The following is an 18,331-nucleotide window of genomic DNA, read 5'->3' as shown; positions in this document are numbered from 1 at the left end:
AGAGGGCAGACAGACAGACAGAGAGGGCAGACAGACAGACAGACAGACAGACAGACAGACAGACAGACAGACAGACAGACAGACAGACAGACAGACAGACAGACAGACAGACAGACAGACAGACAGACAGACAGACAGACAGACAGACAGACAGACAGACAGACAGACAGACAGACAGACAGAGAAAGAGTGAATAAAGGACAGAGGAGAGAGGGAGAGAGAAAGACAGAAAGAGAGAGCAAGAGAGAATCAGCCAGAGGAAGAAACATAGAGAGAGAAACAGAGGAACCAGAGAGGTGAGGTGCTGGGGGTTGTCTCTCTCTCTCTCTGTGTGTGGAGCCCCAGCCTCAGGCTGTACTAAATCCCAGACACAGATCACACCTGGTAGGGGGACTGAACTTGTCACTCCTCCACATCTCCCTCTCTCTTGGCTTGGCTAGACAATGTCATGAAGTTGGCCTGTGGGTAAGGTTTACGATCCCCCCATAAATACCTTTCTCTCCTCTCTCTCTTGACTCAACTGAAGGACTCTTGAATAGCCTTTGTTAAACATAGAGAGTCTGGGAACAGCAAATTGTGGGGGGAAAGGAACCATATTTCGGTAATAGAGCCAGTTGAAAATATGCGTTGGTACTTAATGAATATGATGTCAGTTTCGTTGTCATCTGAGACATTATGACTGATGACAGGACGACATAAACTGTATCTGGGAAAGTCTACACATTCTAGTTATCAGAGTCACATGGAATTGTTGTGCAATTTAAATGTTTAAATATGAAACTATTTGTGAAAAGATTAAATGTAATTTTAGTTTCTCTCCCTCCACTATATAATCGCTTCTCTCCCTCCACTATATAAGCCCTTCTCTCCCTCCACTATATAAGCCCTTCTCTCCCTCCACTATATAAGCCCTTGAGGACGATAGGACGACGGTCCATACATTAAAAAGGACTAACATGTCAACTACAGAATTAAGCCAACCTTAGCATGAGCTTTGGTTGTGAATGGTATGAACTTTGAACTCTTATTCACTAAAGAAGTGAGACATCCTAGCCGCTGAGTTAGCAGCGGCCGCTGTAAACGTGGGCTAGGAAAGGACTAAAGGTCTAACACACAACGACGATACTACAACGTACCCAATTTACTACCAGAGACATTCTTCCGAAGACAGTAAGATCTCTGTTGGCCAACACAGCCAGCATCTACGACCAACCTACCGATGCGCAGCTCAGAGTAAATATTTATTGCATTTTCCTTTTCCAAATGGGCGGTAATTTAGAATGCATAGGATACTGTATTTATGATAGCATGGCTTCTCCCTTTGTTCCTCAGTCTTCCCGCTCTTTCACTCAAACCCAACCCCCTTTCCTTTGTGTAACCAGCAGCCATGTCGGCTCCGTCCACCAGGGATGTTTTTTGTATGACATAATTTTCATTCTGTGTAGATGTAATTCTGTGTGATTAGTTAGGTATTTAATAAATAAATAATTAAACCCAAATTTGTATTGCTGATTCAACTTGTTAACCAGGGTTCGTGAAGATAACCAAGAATTTACAACTTTCAGATGAGACTGAAATAAGGTGACGTTTAATATTGACTGCTATTGATGTAAAATATTACTAGGTCTTTCAGAGTTTATTCGGAAGATAACAGCTCTATAAACACTCTTTCGTGGTGCCCCGACTTTCTAGTTAATTACATTTACATGATTAGCTTAATCAGGTAATATTAATTACAGAGAAAGGATTTTATAGAATAGCATGTCATATCACTTAATTCGGCATAGCCAAAGACACGACAACAATAACACAGATAGCTATCGATCTGAAGCACTGAATACAGGGATGAAGGAGGAATGGAACGGCAGATGTCACAGCAATCTTTTTCATGTCATCCTCAACGTGAACCTCTAACCTGCTGCTCTCTATTGACCAAGAGCCATGGGCTTATGTTGTATTTATGTACTGTATGGGGCGGTACATTAGGGTAACGTGATGCTATTGTATTATATTAGAGGACGTAAGTTGCAATATCTTAGGGTATAAATACAGTTGTATTGAATTTACTAGCCAAAGTGTTGTCCTACATTGGAATAGAGGGCCATTTGAGCCAAACACATTCTCCTCCAGTGCCCTTGTTCGATAGACCACTCAGGCTGATTAAGAGAGCCCAGAACACCCAGAATCTGCTACGGTCACCGCCCTACACCGTAAGACCAGAATAATGGCACCCAGAGCCGGGGCAGAGACGGATGGTTGGGACTTCAAAGACATGACTAATCGCTCGCCGCTGGTCTCTGACAGGGGGAGATAGAGAGGCTGAGGGTGTTTGTATTTTACCTTCTGCCCTTCTTTTCTATTCATAGAATCTCTCTCCCTCTCTTTCCCTCCCTCTCTCTCACACACACACACACACACACACACACACACACACTATGGCTGCATTTAGACAGGCAGTCAAATTCTGATATTTTTGCCACTAATTGGTCTTTTGAACAGTCCATTTCAGAGCCCATCCGATTGTTCAAAAGACCAATTAGGGAGCAGAGAGGGAAGGAGAGACCGTCAATAAATTACAGATGACATAATAAATAGAGTACACCATCAAAGGCTCAAACTGGACGAAGACAGATGGAGGAAGGGGGGGCAAGGATAACATGTGCTGCATGAATTGGGCTGCCTGTGTACACACACCCTATGTAATCACTTCATCTCTGCTCTGGGGTTACATGACATATTCAACTTTGACCCCTGAGCTAATGATGACATTAGCGGGGTAGGTAGAGGTTTCCCGTAACAACCCCTAACCAGGGATGATATTATTTTCACAACAGTTAAGGTTAGGATCGGGATAGGTTCAACTTCTACCATGACCTACACCATCATTGTCTGCATCTCAATGGTTATAAATGGCTTTCTTTTCTCATATCCTTCCCTTCACGACCATTGATTGCAAAGTGCTTGACAAATTACAGCAATATGTTGAAAACCTATATGGTCCTATTTAGGAAATGAGACAAGGAAAGGAGAAGAAGAAAGGAAGCTGTTAGGCTAAGGGTATAGTAATGCCATGTATAGAATAAACATAACTTCTGGAAGAGGAAGTCTTTAATGTTTGTTCTACATACATTTTCTATAACATTGCATTTCTATACTAAACTGCACAATTCCATGCTGTGATACCTGTTCAACACCACACACTGCTGCTCATGCTCCCAGATTATTTTGATGTACCTGTTCAACACCACACACTGCTGCTCATGCTCCCAGATTATTTTGATGTACCTGTTCAACACCACACACTGCTGCTCATGCTCCCAGATTATTTTGATGTACCTGTTCAACACCACACACTGCTGCTCATGCTCCCAGATTATTTTGATGTACCTGTTCAACACCACACACTGCTGCTCATGCTCCCAGATTATTTTGATGTACCTGTTCAACACCACACACTGCTGCTCATGCTCCCAGATTATTTTGATGTACCTGTTCAACACCACACACTGCTGCTCATGCTCCCAGATTATTTTGATGTACTTGTTCAACACCACACACTGCTGCTCATGCTCCCAGATTATTTTGATGTACTTGTTCAACACCACACACTGCTGCTCATGCTCCCAGATTATTTTGATGTACTTGTTCAACACCACACACTGCTGCTCATGCTCCCAGATTATTTTGATGTACTTGTTCAACACCACACACTGCTGCTCATGCTCCCAGATTATTTTGATGTACCTGTTCAACACCACACACTGCTGCTCATGCTCCCAGATTATTTTGATGTACCTGTTCAACACCACACACTGCTGCTCATGCTCCCAGATTATTTTGATGTACCTGTTCAACACCACACACTGCTGCTCATGCTCCCAGATTATTTTGATGTACCTGTTCAACACCACACACTGCTGCTCATGCTCCCAGATTATTTTGATGTACCTGTTCAACACCACACACTGCTGCTCATGCTCCCAGATTATTTTGATGTACCTGTTCAACACCACACACTGCTGCTCATGCTCCCAGATTATTTTGATGTACTTGTTCAACACCACACACTGCTGCTCATGCTCCCAGATTATTTTGATGTACTTGTTCAACACCACACACTGCTGCTCATGCTCCCAGATTATTTTGATGTACTTGTTCAACACCACACACTGCTGCTCATGCTCCCAGATTATTTTGATGTACTTGTTCAACACCACACACTGCTGCTCATGCTCCCAGATTATTTTGATGTACTTGTTCAACACCACACACTGCTGCTCATGCTCCCAGATTATTTTGATGTACCTGTTCAACACCACACACTGCTGCTCATGCTCCCAGATTATTTTGATGTACCTGTTCAACACCACACACTGCTGCTCATGCTCCCAGATTATTTTGATGTACCTGTTCAACACCACACACTGCTGCTCATGCTCCCAGATTATTTTGATGTACCTGTTCAACACCACACACTGCTGCTCATGCTCCCAGATTATTTTGATGTACCTGTTCAACACCACACACTGCTGCTCATGCTCCCAGATTATTTTGATGTACTTGTTCAACACCACACACTGCTGCTCATGCTCCCAGATTATTTTGATGTACTTGTTCAACACCACACACTGCTGCTCATGCTCCCAGATTATTTTGATGTACCTGTTCAACACCACACACTGCTGCTCATGCTCCCAGATTATTTTGATGTACCTGTTCAACACCACACACTGCTGCTCATGCTCCCAGATTATTTTGATGTACCTGTTCAACACCACACACTGCTGCTCATGCTCCCAGATTATTTTGATGTACCTGTTCAACACCACACACTGCTGCTCATGCTCCCAGATTATTTTGATGTACCTGTTCAACACCACACACTGCTGCTCATGCTCCCAGATTATTTTGATGTACCTGTTCAACACCACACACTGCTGCTCATGCTCCCAGATTATTTTGATGTACTTGTTCAACACCACACACTGCTGCTCATGCTCCCAGATTATTTTGATGTACTTGTTCAACACCACACACTGCTGCTCATGCTCCCAGATTATTTTGATGTACTTGTTCAACACCACACACTGCTGCTCATGCTCCCAGATTATTTTGATGTACTTGTTCAACACCACACACTGCTGCTCATGCTCCCAGATTATTTTGATGTACTTGTTCAACACCACACACTGCTGCTCATGCTCCCAGATTATTTTGATGTACCTGTTCAACACCACACACTGCTGCTCATGCTCCCAGATTATTTTGATGTACCTGTTCAACACCACACACTGCTGCTCATGCTCCCAGATTATTTTGATGTACCTGTTCAACACCACACACTGCTGCTCATGCTCCCAGATTATTTTGATGTACCTGTTCAACACCACACACTGCTGCTCATGCTCCCAGATTATTTTGATGTACCTGTTCAACACCACACACTGCTGCTCATGCTCCCAGATTATTTTGATGTACTTGTTCAACACCACACACTGCTGCTCATGCTCCCAGATTATTTTGATGTACTTGTTCAACACCACACACTGCTGCTCATGCTCCCAGATTATTTTGATGTACCTGTTCAACACCACACACTGCTGCTCATGCTCCCAGATTATTTTGATGTACCTGTTCAACACCACACACTGCTGCTCATGCTCCCAGATTATTTTGATGTACCTGTTCAACACCACACACTGCTGCTCATGCTCCCAGATTATTTTGATGTACCTGTTCAACACCACACACTGCTGCTCATGCTCCCAGATTATTTTGATGTACCTGTTCAACACCACACACTGCTGCTCATGCTCCCAGATTATTTTGATGTACCTGTTCAACACCACACACTGCTGCTCATGCTCCCAGATTATTTTGATGTACTTGTTCAACACCACACACTGCTGCTCATGCTCCCAGATTATTTTGATGTACTTGTTCAACACCACACACTGCTGCTCATGCTCCCAGATTATTTTGATGTACTTGTTCAACACCACACACTGCTGCTCATGCTCCCAGATTATTTTGATGTACTTGTTCAACACCACACACTGCTGCTCATGCTCCCAGATTATTTTGATGTACTTGTTCAACACCACACACTGCTGCTCATGCTCCCAGATTATTTTGATGTACCTGTTCAACACCACACACTGCTGCTCATGCTCCCAGATTATTTTGATGTACCTGTTCAACACCACACACTGCTGCTCATGCTCCCAGATTATTTTGATGTACCTGTTCAACACCACACACTGCTGCTCATGCTCCCAGATTATTTTGATGTACCTGTTCAACACCACACACTGCTGCTCATGCTCCCAGATTATTTTGATGTACTTGTTCAACACAGCATGAAAAATTGCAATATCTGTTAATTTAATATAACAAATAATAATACACTTTACCCAAGTAAGTGCTTTTCATTAACAGCAAACATCTTGTCTACTTCACTGTGTCAATTGAATTGAACTGTTGATAGGTCTATTATCAAGACCATAGTAGTGCTTTCACACAATGCTTCGGGTCAAGCTTCCCTTAAAAGGCAGAAATTAAAATTCATGCAGCCCAGGATTTACATGCGACAGCCAAAGTGATAGAGGGAAGACATTTATATTCTGTAATGGTACTGAAATCCATTATCGAGACCAACAGGCGCTCAATGACTAGCTAGTACAAATCACTCAGTCTGTCTCTCTCTATGGGTCTCTCGTTCTCTGTTTGACTCACTTTATTCTCTCTCTCTCTCTCACACACACAACCTCTCTCTCTCACACACACAACCTCTCTCACACACACAACCTCTCTCTCTCACACACACAACCTCTCTCTCTCACACACAGAGTCGCTGCACAGCTATTTTCAGGTCTCTCCAGAGATGTTCGATCAGGATCAAGTCCGGGCTCTGGCTGGGCAACTCAAGAACATTCAGAGACTTGTCCCCGAAACCACTCCTGCGTCTCCCAGTCCCTGCTGCTGAAAAACATCCCCACAGCATTCTGCTGTCACCACCATGCTTCTCTGTAATGAGGCCCCGGTGTTCGCACCAGGAGACCGGGTCTGGCTCTCGACCCTAAACCTGCCCCTCCGCCTGCCCTGTCGGAAGCGCGGTTTGTGGGGCCATTTAAAGTCCTGAGGAGATTACCGTATTAACACCTCGTTCCATGTGTCTCTCCCAGGCCGGTGGTGGCTGGTCCGCTCCAGGAGTCTGAGGTGCGGGAGGTTCCTCCGCCCCCTCTGGACATCGAGGGGGCCCCGGCAGTCTCCGTTCGCTCCGTACTGGATTTGAGGCGTCGGGCGAGGGGCCTTCAGTATCTCGTCACCGGTCTTCTAGCCATCGCCGATCCACCTTACATTTTCCATTTGTTTTGTCTGGTCTTCCCACACACCTGGTTTCAATTCCATCATTACATGTTGTGTATTAAACCCTCTGTCCCCCCCATGTCCTTGTCTGGAATTGTTTATTGTAGTGCTTGTGCACGTTATGCTGGTGTGTAACGGGTTTTGTTTACCCATTGATTTATTGTTCTGTTTACGGTGGTTTTGTCTATTAAACTGCGCCATTGTAAATCAGTTTTTGCTCTCCTGCGCCTAACTTCTCTGCCGCCAGTACACACCCCCTACATACAACCTTTCCACAGGTGCATGTTCATTAATTGTTTAGGGTTCATTGAACAAGCATGGGAAACAGTGTTAAAACCCTTTACAATGAAGATCTGTGAAGTTATTTGGATTTATACAAATTATCTTTGAAAGACAGGGTCTTGAAAAAGAGACGTTCCTTTTTTTGCTGAGTTCATTTCTGTTTTAAAATTTTAATAAATTTGCAAAAAAATTCTAAAAACCTGTTTTCACTGTCATTATGAGGTATTGTGTGTAGATTGATGAAGAAGTTTTATTTATTTAATCCTTTTTAGAATAACAACATGTGGAAAAAGTCAAGGGTTCTGAATAATTTATGAATGCATTGTATGTGTCTCTAATATGGTCATACATTTGGCAGGAGGTTAGGAAGTGCAGCTTAGTTTCCACATAATTTGTCTTCTCTTGAGAGCCAGGTCTGACTATGGCGGCCTCTCTCAATAGCAAGGCCATGCTCACTGAGTCTGTACATAGTCAAAGCTTTCCGTAATTTTGGTTCAGTCACTGTTACTCTCTGTTTAGGGCCAAATAGTATTGTAGTTTGCTCTGTTTTTGGAAAATGATTTCCAATGTGTTAAGTAATTATCTTTTTGTCATCTCATGGTTTGTTTGGGTCTAATTGTGTTGCTGTCCTGGGGCTCTGTGGGGTCTGTTTGCTTGCTTAGGGGACTCTTCTCTAGGTTAATCTCTCTATAGGTGATGGCTTTGTAATGGAAAGTTGGGGAATCGCTTCCTTTTAGGTGGTTGTAGAATTTAACGGCTCTTTTCTGGATTTTGATTATTAGTGGGTATCGGCCTAATTCTGCTCTGCATGCATTTTTTGGTGCTTTACGTTGTACAAGGAGGATGTTTTTGCAGAGTTCTGTATGCACTCTCTCCTCTGATAAACAGAGTTGGGGGTTAGAGGTAGCATGGGGCAAAAGGCTTAATACAGAGGACTCCACAAGGAGAAAGGGCTAATTTATTTTCTACATACTAACTATTGCACACACACACACCCACACATACGCACACACGCACACACGCACACACGCACTCTAGTGGTGTGTCTTCCCGGGAGAGAGATCCGTCTCCATCTAAGCCCCTACATAATGACTCCTTAATGTAAATACAGAAGTCATCTTCACCCATCTCCATGACGACAGGCACCTCCCCCCTCGCCCTGTCCGTAGATCAAACAGATCAAAAGCTGTCCTTTACTGGCTGGTTAAGGTGACAGACCACGCCGCCTCACAGGCCCTCTATTGTGGACAGAGAAAGAAGCTGAGTTCTCAAGGTCACAACAACAATAACCAAAGCTTGAGTAAAGTAGGGAGTGTGTGTGTGTGTGTGTGTATTGTTATGCGCATGAGTGTAATGTATGTGTGTGTGTGTGTACATGTCTCTGTTTGCCTGTTGATCCCAGTAGGCTTTACTGCAGTGGTAGTGAGCAGAGTTAGGGTCAAATTCATTTAGGCTCTAGTCAGGGTAGCCTAGTGGTTAGAGCATTGGACTAGTAACCGAAAGGTTGCAAGTTCAAATCCCCGAGCTGACAAGGTACAAAATCTGTCGTTCTGCCCTTGAACAGGCAGTTAACCCACTGTTCCTAGGCCGTCATTGAAAATAAGAATTTGTTCTTAACTGACTTGCCTAGTAAAATAAAGGTAAAAAATAAATAAATAAATCCATCACATGAAGTTGACATGCAACTGTAATGGGAAAAGCAGCCTCTCCATAGCATAGCTGTTGTTACCATTTCAGTTTGCTGTTGTTCCCATTTCAGTTTGCTGTTGTTCCCATTTCAGTTTGCTGTTGTTCCCATTTCAGTTTGCTGTTGTTCCCATTTCAATTTGCTGTTGTTCCCATTTCAGTTTGCTGTTGTTCCCATTTCAATTTGCTGTTGTTCCCATTTCAGTTTGCTGTTATTCCCATTTCAGTTTGCTGTTGTTCCCATTTCAGTTTGCTGTTGTTCCCATTTCAATTTGCTGTTGTTCCCATTTCAGTTTGCTGTTATTCCCATTTCAGTTTGCTGTTGTTCCCATTTCAGTTTGCTTTTATTCCCATTTCAGTTTGCTATTGTCCCCATTTCAGTTTGCTGTCAATTTCATCTCCTGAATAGAGTGGTGCTAAAAAATGTTTTCTTTTTTTAAAATGGCCACCATCAATTTCCAGCGTTTTCTTTCTCAGGCTAATGGAAACCAAATCAATGATTTATCTCCCCGTCGACCAGCATCTCATGAATATGAAACGATGTGTCCCACATCGAGGTTTCCTAGTTGAAGGAAGAAGCTCAAACCGTTTCCCTCGCCACTCGGCGGGCTGAAACCTCAAAGAGAAACAGAACATGAAAATACTTCCTAGCGAGTTAGTGTGGCGGAATGTTCCAGCGTCAGAGAAATAGAAACTAACAATAGTGAAGTTTGAAGTAACCCCCGGTACTTGAAAGAGACTGGGCAGAAGCGTCGGCGCGGCTTTATTCAATATTAATTATATCTAAAGGCATTTCAGAGCAGGAGAAGAGATCACAGATTTATAAAATAAAGGGAAAAGGCGAGGCCAGGATGAGAGAACCTCCCAGACTCTCTGAACTTCTGACAGAGACCCTCAGCAGTTTTTGACTGGGAGCGAGCTGGTCTAAAGGAGTATAATACTAATGGGTAGGGAATGACAAGGATAGGATGGTATGTGTGGGTGATGGTATGTGGGTCATCCTTCAAATACGGTGGCATTTGGGAAAGGAGTTTTGGAAAACATGAACTTATTTAAAACATTTTAAAATGGTATGGTTTTGGGTACATCTTCACATTCAAAATCAACTAACATGGTAGCTTAATGACTTTAAACAATTGATACCATTATGATAACATTGTGCCACTAGTAGGAATAGTAACACCAATGATGGTAACACCAATCAGACATTCGAGATAAAGGAGGATTTTCTGAAATGGAGGCGTCACATGCTCAAATCTAAGGTCATCAAGCCTTTACAAACAATTTACTGAAGTGATATGATTAATCATTTTGCTCACGCTGTTATTGTGATGAGCCATCAAACAGGCAAAGCAATATAGGACTAAGATCGAAACCTATTACGCCGGCTCTGACGCTTGTTGGATGTTGCAGGGCTTGCAAACTATCACGGATTACAAAGGGAAACCAAGCCACGAGCTGCCCAGTGACGCGAGCCTACTAGACGAGCTAATTGCCTTCCATGCTTGCTTCGAGGCAAGAAACAATGAACCATACATGAGAGCACCAGCTATTCCAGAGGACAGTGTGATCTCACTCTCCATGTGAGTTCGATCTTTAAACAGGTTAACATTCACAAGGCCGAGTGGCCAAATGGACTACATACTCAGAACAGCTGGCAAGTGTCTTCACTGACATTTTCAACCTTTCCCTGACCATGTCTGTAATACCTACATTTCAAGCAGACCACCATAGTCCCTGTGCCCAAGATCGCCAAGGTAACATGTTTAAATGACTATTGCCCCTTAGCAATCACATCTGTAGGCTTGAAATGCTTTGAAAGGCTGGTCATGGCTCACATCAACAACATCATCCCAGACACCAGATGACAAAATCTTAATGCACACCACACTGCCCTTGCAACACCTGGATAAAAGGAATACCTATGTGAGAATGTTATTAATTGATTACAGCTCAGCATTCAACTCCATTGTGCCCTCCAAGCTCATCACTGAGCTCAGGATCCTAGTACTGAGAACCTCCATCTGCAACTGGATCCTTGACTTACTGACAGGCTGTCTCCAGGTAGTGAGAGTAGGCAACAACACATGTGCATGCTGACCCTCAACCAGGGGGATCCTCAGGGGTGCGTGCTCAGTCCCCTCCTGTACTCCCTGTTGACCCACGACCGCATGGCCGTGCCTGACTCGAACACCATCATCAAGTTTACTGACGGCATGATGGTCATAGGCCTGATCACCTAACGATGATGAGACTGCCTATAAGGAGGAGGTTAGTGACCTGGCAATGTGGTGCCGATCATGGAATACAGGAAATGGAGGGCCGAGCTGGCCCCAGTCCACATCGATGGGGCTGTAGTGGAGCGGAGCGGATCAAGCGGAGCGGATCGAGAGCTTCAAGATCCTCGGTGTCCACATCACTAAGGAATTAACATGGTCCACACACACCAACACAATGCCTCTTTCCCCATAGGAGGCTGAAAAGATTTGGCATGGGCCTTCAGATCCTCAAAAAGTTCTACAGCTGCACCATTGAGAGCATCTTCACTGGCTGCATCACTGCTTAGTATGGAAATTGCTTGGCATCCAACCACAAGGTGCTATAGAGGGTAGTGTGATTGACCCACTACATCACTGGGGCCGAGCTGCCTGCCATCAAAAATCATTGAGCTACAGTACCTCTATACCAGGCAGTGTCAGAGGAAGGCCCTAAAAAGACTCCAGACACCCAAGTCAGACGTTTTTCTCTGCTCTCGCAAGGAAAGTGGTACTGATGCACCAAGTCTGGAACCAACAGGACCCTGAACAGCTTTTACCCCCAAGCCATAAGACTGCTAAATAGTTAACCAAATAGCTACCTGGACTACTGAGAGACAGAGAGACAGAGAGAGACAGAGAGACAGATCAATGGCCAGAGGTTCATTCTCATGAACTCTTCATTACAGCAGCAGGTCAGTGGGGGTTATGTCAAAATTATAATTTAGATGGATGGATAAATGGATGGTACAGACACACACACACGCACACACGCACACACACACACACACACACACACACACTACAAAGAGATCTAAACTGCCTGTACAGAGCCTTGCATGGCTCAGCACACTGGTGTTGCAGTTACCAGGGCAACCAGAGAAACAGATGCAGGTCACTGCAAGCAGAGAGAGATGGTGGGAGGAGGGCTACCCAACACCCACAAAACCCTTTATTACACACAAACACACACGTACAGTGCATTCGGAAAGTATTCAGACCCCTTCACTTGTTCCACATTTTGTTACGTTACAGCCTTATTCTAAAATTGATTAAATCATGTTTTCCCCTCATCAATCTACACACAATACCCCATAACGACAAGGCAAAAACTGATTTTTATAAATAAATAAAAAACTGAAATACTTTATTTACATAAGTATTCAGACCCTTGCTATGAGATTCAAAATTTAGCTCCAGAACAGCCTGTTTCCATTGATCATACTTGAGATGTTTCCACATGATTGAAGTCCACCTGTGGTAAATTCAATTGATGGGACATGATTTGGAAAGGAACACACCTGTCTATATAAGGTCCCACAGTTGACAATGCATGTCAGAGCAAAAACCAAGCCATGAGGTCGAAAGGAATTGTCCATAGAGCTCCGATACAGGATTGTAATCGAGGCATAGATCTGGGGAAGGGTACCAAAAAGTGTCTGAGCATTGAAGGTCCCCAAGAACACAGTGGTCTCCATCATTCTTAAATGGAAGAAGTTTGGAACCACTAAGAAACTTCCTAGAGCTGGCCGCCCGGACAAACTGAACAATCGAGGGAGAAGGGCCGTGGTCAGGGAGGTGACCAAGAACACGATGGTCACTCTGACAATGATCCAGAGTTTGTCTGTGGAGATGGGAGAACCTTCCAGAAGGAGAATCATCTCTGCAGCACTCCACCAATCAAGCATTTCTGGTAGAGTGGCCAGACGGAAGCCACTCCTCAGTAAAAGACACATGACAGCCCGCTTGGAGTTTGCCAAAAGGCACCTAAAGGAGTCTCAGTCCATGAGAATCAAGATTCTCTGGTCTGATGAAACCAAGATTGAACTCTTTGGACTGACTGCCAAGCGTCACGTCTGAAGGAAACCTGGCACTATTCCTACGGTAATGCATAGTGGTGGCAGCATCATGCTGTGGGGATGTTTTTCAGCTACAGGGACTGGGAGACAGGTCTGGATTGAGGGAAAGATGAACAGAGCAAAGTACAGAGAGATCCTTGATGAAAACCTGCTCCAGAGCACTCAGGACCTCAGACTGGGGCGAAGGTTCACCTTCCAACAGGACAACGACTCTAAGCACACACCCAAGACAACACAGGAGTGGCTTTGAGACAAGTCTCTGAATGTCCTTGACTGGCCCAGCCAGAGCCCGGACTTAAACCCAACCGAACAGACCTGAAAATACTGTAGCTGTTTGAGTTATAGTTTATTCATTCTTGCTCACAGATTAAAGATTAAACTGAAGAAATGCATTGGGTAGAGTGGTGTTTCGCAGGCGGTTTGTACAAGCAGTTATACATGACAGTTCGTGGCTGTTTCTCGGGAGTATGGTGGTGCAGTTACCTCTTTTTGGAGGGAGCAGGTGGAGCCAGGCTAGTAACCACCACCCTCTGCCTTCTACCTGTGGTGTAGCTGTGGAGCCAGGCTAGTAACCATCACCCTCTGCCTTCTTCCTGTGGTGGAGCCAGGATAGTAACCATTACCCTCTGTCTTCTACCTGTGGTGTAACTGCTGAGCCAGGCTAGTAACCATCACCCTCTGCCTTCTTCCTGTGGTGGAGCCAGGATAGTAACCATTACCCTCTGTCTTCTACCTGTGGTGTAGCTGTGGAGCCAGGCTAGTAACCATCACCCTCTGCCTTCTTCCTGTGGTGTAGCTGTAGAGCCAGGCTAGTAACCATCACCCTCTGTCTTCTACCTGTGGTGTAGCTGTGGAGCCAGGCTAGTAACCATCACCCTCTGCCTTCTTCCTGTGGTGTAGCTGTAGAGCCAGGCTAGTAACCATCACCCTCTGTCTTCTTCCTGTGGTGTAGCTGTGGAGCCAGGCTAGTAACCATCACCCTCTGTCTTCTTCCTGTGGTGTAGCTCCTGAGCCAGGCTAGTAACCATCACCCTCTGCATTCTTCCTGTGGTGTAGCTCCTGAGCCAGGCTAGTAACCATCACCCTCTGCCTTCTTCCTGTGGTGTCGCTGTGGAGCCAGGCTAGTAACCATCACCCTCTGTCTTCTTCCTGTGGTGTAGCTGTGGAGCCAGGCTAGTAACCACCACCCTCTGTCTTCTTCCTGTGGTGTAGCTCCTGAGCCAGGCTAGTAACCATCACCCTCTGCCTTCTTCCTGTGGTGTAGCTGTAGAGCCAGGCTAGTAACCATCACCCTCTGTCTTCTTCCTGTGGTGTAGCTGTGGAGCCAGGCTAGTAACCATCACCCTCTGCCTTCTACCTGTGGTGTAGCTGCTGAGCCAGGCTAGTAACCATCACCCTCTGCCTTCTTCCTGTGGTGTAGCTGTGGAGCCAGGCTAGTAACCATCACCCTCTGCCTTCTTCCTGTGGTGTAGCTGTAGAGCCAGGCTAGTAACCATCACCCTCTGTCTTCTACCTGTGGTGTAGCTGTGGAGCCAGGCTAGTAACCATCACCCTCTGCCTTCTTCCTGTGGTGTAGCTGTGGAGCCAGGCTAGTAACCATCACCCTCTGTCTTCTTCCTGTGGTGTAGCTGTGGAGCCAGGCTAGTAACCATCACCCTCTGTCTTCTTCCTGTGGTGTAGCTCCTGAGCCAGGCTAGTAACCATCACCCTCTGCCTTCTTCCTGTGGTGTAGCTGTAGAGCCAGGCTAGTAACCATCACCCTCTGCCTTCTTCCTGTGGTGTAGCTGTGGAGCCAGGCTAGTAACCATCACCCTCTGTCTTCTTCCTGTGGTGTAGCTGTAGAGCCAGGCTAGTAACCATCACCCTCTGTCTTCTACCTGTGGTGTAGCTGCTGAGCCAGGCTAGTAACCTTGGACACAGTTCAATGTCAGACAGGTGTTGCAGGAGCTTTGCGTGATCTACTGGATCAAAGGCTTTGGACAAGTAACACCCTCATCATAGTTGGTTTTCTGGAGTCTGTAGCTGTCAGCCAGGAGTTTTTTTTTATGAAGTTCTCCTGCATTTTTCCAGGGCATGAAGTTAGAGAGATGGGCCTCCCGTCACTCAATGTACCTGGGTTGGACACTTTAGGTATGGGGACACACATTGTCAGTCTTCCAGACAGCAGAAACAGTCCCCTGCCAGTAGGAGATTTTAACTATGTGTCTGATGACAGTGGCTAGATCTTCTGCATGGTCTCTTAGTAGTCAGGCTGGAATGCCATCAGGCCCACAAGCTTTACATGGGCTGAGTCTGGTCAGAGCTTGCTTTATCTGGCCAATGCTGCACAGCTCAACCTGACTTGTAGGAAGATGGTGCTTATCCAAGCCTCAGCAAAAAAATACATTAAAAACATCAGCCACATCAATGTCTTCAATTCCCTCCACCTGTATTCTCCCTCCTGATGTTTTCTGTCGTCCCAGTCCTTTGTTAATGAAGTCCCATCATTCCTTAGGGTTTTTCTTCTTTAGGTCCTGGATTTCAGTTTTGTATTAGTTTGTTTTTGCTTCCTCGATAAGCATTTGCACTGTGTTTCTGTATTTTCTCCATTTCATTAGTTTCAACCCATCTGTTGAAAATCTTCTGTCTTTTCCTGATGGCAGCCTTTATTCCTTCAGTCATCCAGGGCTTGTCCAGTGTTGCTGTTTTCTTATTGGCATGCACACATCAAGTGCAGTTTGAATGCAGGAGTTGAACGTCTCCACCTTTGCATCGATGCTCTCCACCCCATATTTGGCAGACCAGTCAGTACTGGCCATACATGGTGCTAAGGCCTCCTGTCTGTTCTGGGTTACCAGATGTCCTTTTCCCCACTGCACCGCACTTCTCCCTCCTGATGTTGTGTTTGGGGAGAACAGCAGACATTTGTGATCACTGGATCCGACAGGAGCAAGTACATTGGGGGTGTTGTAGTGATTCTTCATATTTGTAATGATCAGATTTAAGATGGCGTCCCCTCTGGTCTTGTCTTTGACCACTTGTTTCATGTCTGGATGGGAGTTTGTCAGCATCTTGATAGGCAGGTGATTAAAGTCTCCACACAGGATGAGCCCCATTTGGGGAGAGAATATCCTGATCACATTATCCACAGTGTTCTGCTGAAGTGATAACTGAAGGGTTTTCTCATTTGCCCATGGTGGATGGTAGAGTACTCCCAATACCAGAGTTGAAACTGAGCTGGGGAGCTGATGCCGCATACACTCAAATGACTCTTTCACTAGGTCAGCTCTTCTCTTTGCCTGCATACTGTGGTTCACATACATAGCCACGACCCCTCCTCTCATCCCCCCTCTGGACGTTGTCATTTCTGAACAGCTGATAGTTTTATATGAAAAGAGATTCATCTAGGATATTTTGATGGGCCCTCGTTTCAGTGACACATCCAATGTCTTAATTTACTCATTGAAGAAGCAGTTCAAATTCATCCACTTTGTTTATCAATGATCTTGTGTTACAAGATCACTGTGCAGTGACGCTCCCCATCCAACGTGACAGAGCTTGAGGAGATCTGCAGAGAAGAATGGGAGAAACTCCCCAAATACATGTGTGCTAAGCTTGTAGCGTCATACCCAAGAAGATTCAAGGCTGTAATCAACGTCAAAGGTGCTTCAACAAAGTACTGAGTAAAGGGTCTGAATACTAATGTAAATATGATGTTTCCGTTTTTTGTTTGTAATACATTTGCAAACATTTATTTAAAAACTGGTTTTGCTTTGTCATTATGGGATATTGTGTGTAGATTGAAGAGAGAAAAAAACGATTTAATCCATTTTAGAATAAGGTTGTAATGTAAGAAAATGTGGAAAAAGTCAAGGGGTCTGAATACTTTCCAAATGAACTGTATTCAGACTCATATAGGCAGTCTCTCTCTCTCTGCATAAAATAAATCAACCATATCCTACACCACCCAAACCAATACTACTGTATATATCACACTAAAAAAGCCATTTAACCAATTGCTTAATCAGCATTATTCTGTGAGTTGAGTGGACTTCAAAATAGCATTGAAGTGGATTCAACCCATAAATATCAAGGCAACCAGCTGCAATACGATTTCTAGTTTGCTCAACACTAGATTTTAGATTTCTCAAGATTTATTGACTAAAATTACTAACTCATGTTTGCTTAAAACCACACCCATCATTATCATATTTCCCAGCATGCTCCATTACAGGTTGCTTATCAGAAGTGTTTGTTAAAATACCTGTGTTTTTGCATGTACATTGATCGGTTGATTAGTCTTATACTACACAAAAATAAATTCAACGTTTCTAAACTAATCCAATCTGTTAGTAGTTGTATTTATTGCAACAGTTACTGAGATGGCTGTTCCAGTTTAGATCATTTAGGTAGTCTCATGGACTCATCTTCCCTACCCCGGCAGTCATTCTCAGGGCTCCACACTAACATTTTCCCTTGGTGGTACTGGTACCACTAACATTTTCCCTTGGTGGTACTGGTACCACTAACTTTTTCCCTTGGTGGTACTGGTACCACTAACATTTTCCCTTGGTGGTACTGGTACCACTAACATTTTCCCCTGGTGGTACTGGTACTACTAACATTTTCCCTTGGTGGTACTGGTACCACTAACATTTTCCCTTGGTGGTACTGGTACCACTAACATTTTCCCTTGGTGGTACTGGTACCACTAACATTTTCCCTTGGTGGTACTGGTACCACTAACTTTTCCCCTTGGTGGTACTGGTACCACTAACATTTTCCCTTGGTGGTACTGGTACCACTAACTTTTCCCCTTGGTGGTACTGGTACCACTAACATTTTCCCTTGGTGGTACTGGTACCACTAACATTTTCCCTTGGTGGTACTGGTACCACTAAC

At 44.5% G+C, this 18,331-nt stretch overlaps 1 protein-coding gene across 3 annotated transcripts in view; it reads right to left on the bottom strand.

Moving 5' to 3' along the window:
- The window catches only part of anks1b (ankyrin repeat and sterile alpha motif domain containing 1B), a 414,498-nt gene that overhangs the window by 86,283 nt on the left and 309,884 nt on the right, over nt 1-18,331 (bottom strand). The gene's annotated exons all lie outside the window — the stretch shown is intronic.

The sequence above is a fragment of the Oncorhynchus nerka genome, linkage group LG23 (genome assembly GCF_034236695.1).
Source record: "Oncorhynchus nerka isolate Pitt River linkage group LG23, Oner_Uvic_2.0, whole genome shotgun sequence".
NCBI lineage: Eukaryota > Metazoa > Chordata > Actinopteri > Salmoniformes > Salmonidae > Oncorhynchus > Oncorhynchus nerka.
Note: the sequence above shows the minus strand (reverse complement) of the source record. Positions and strands in the feature narration are given on the sequence as shown.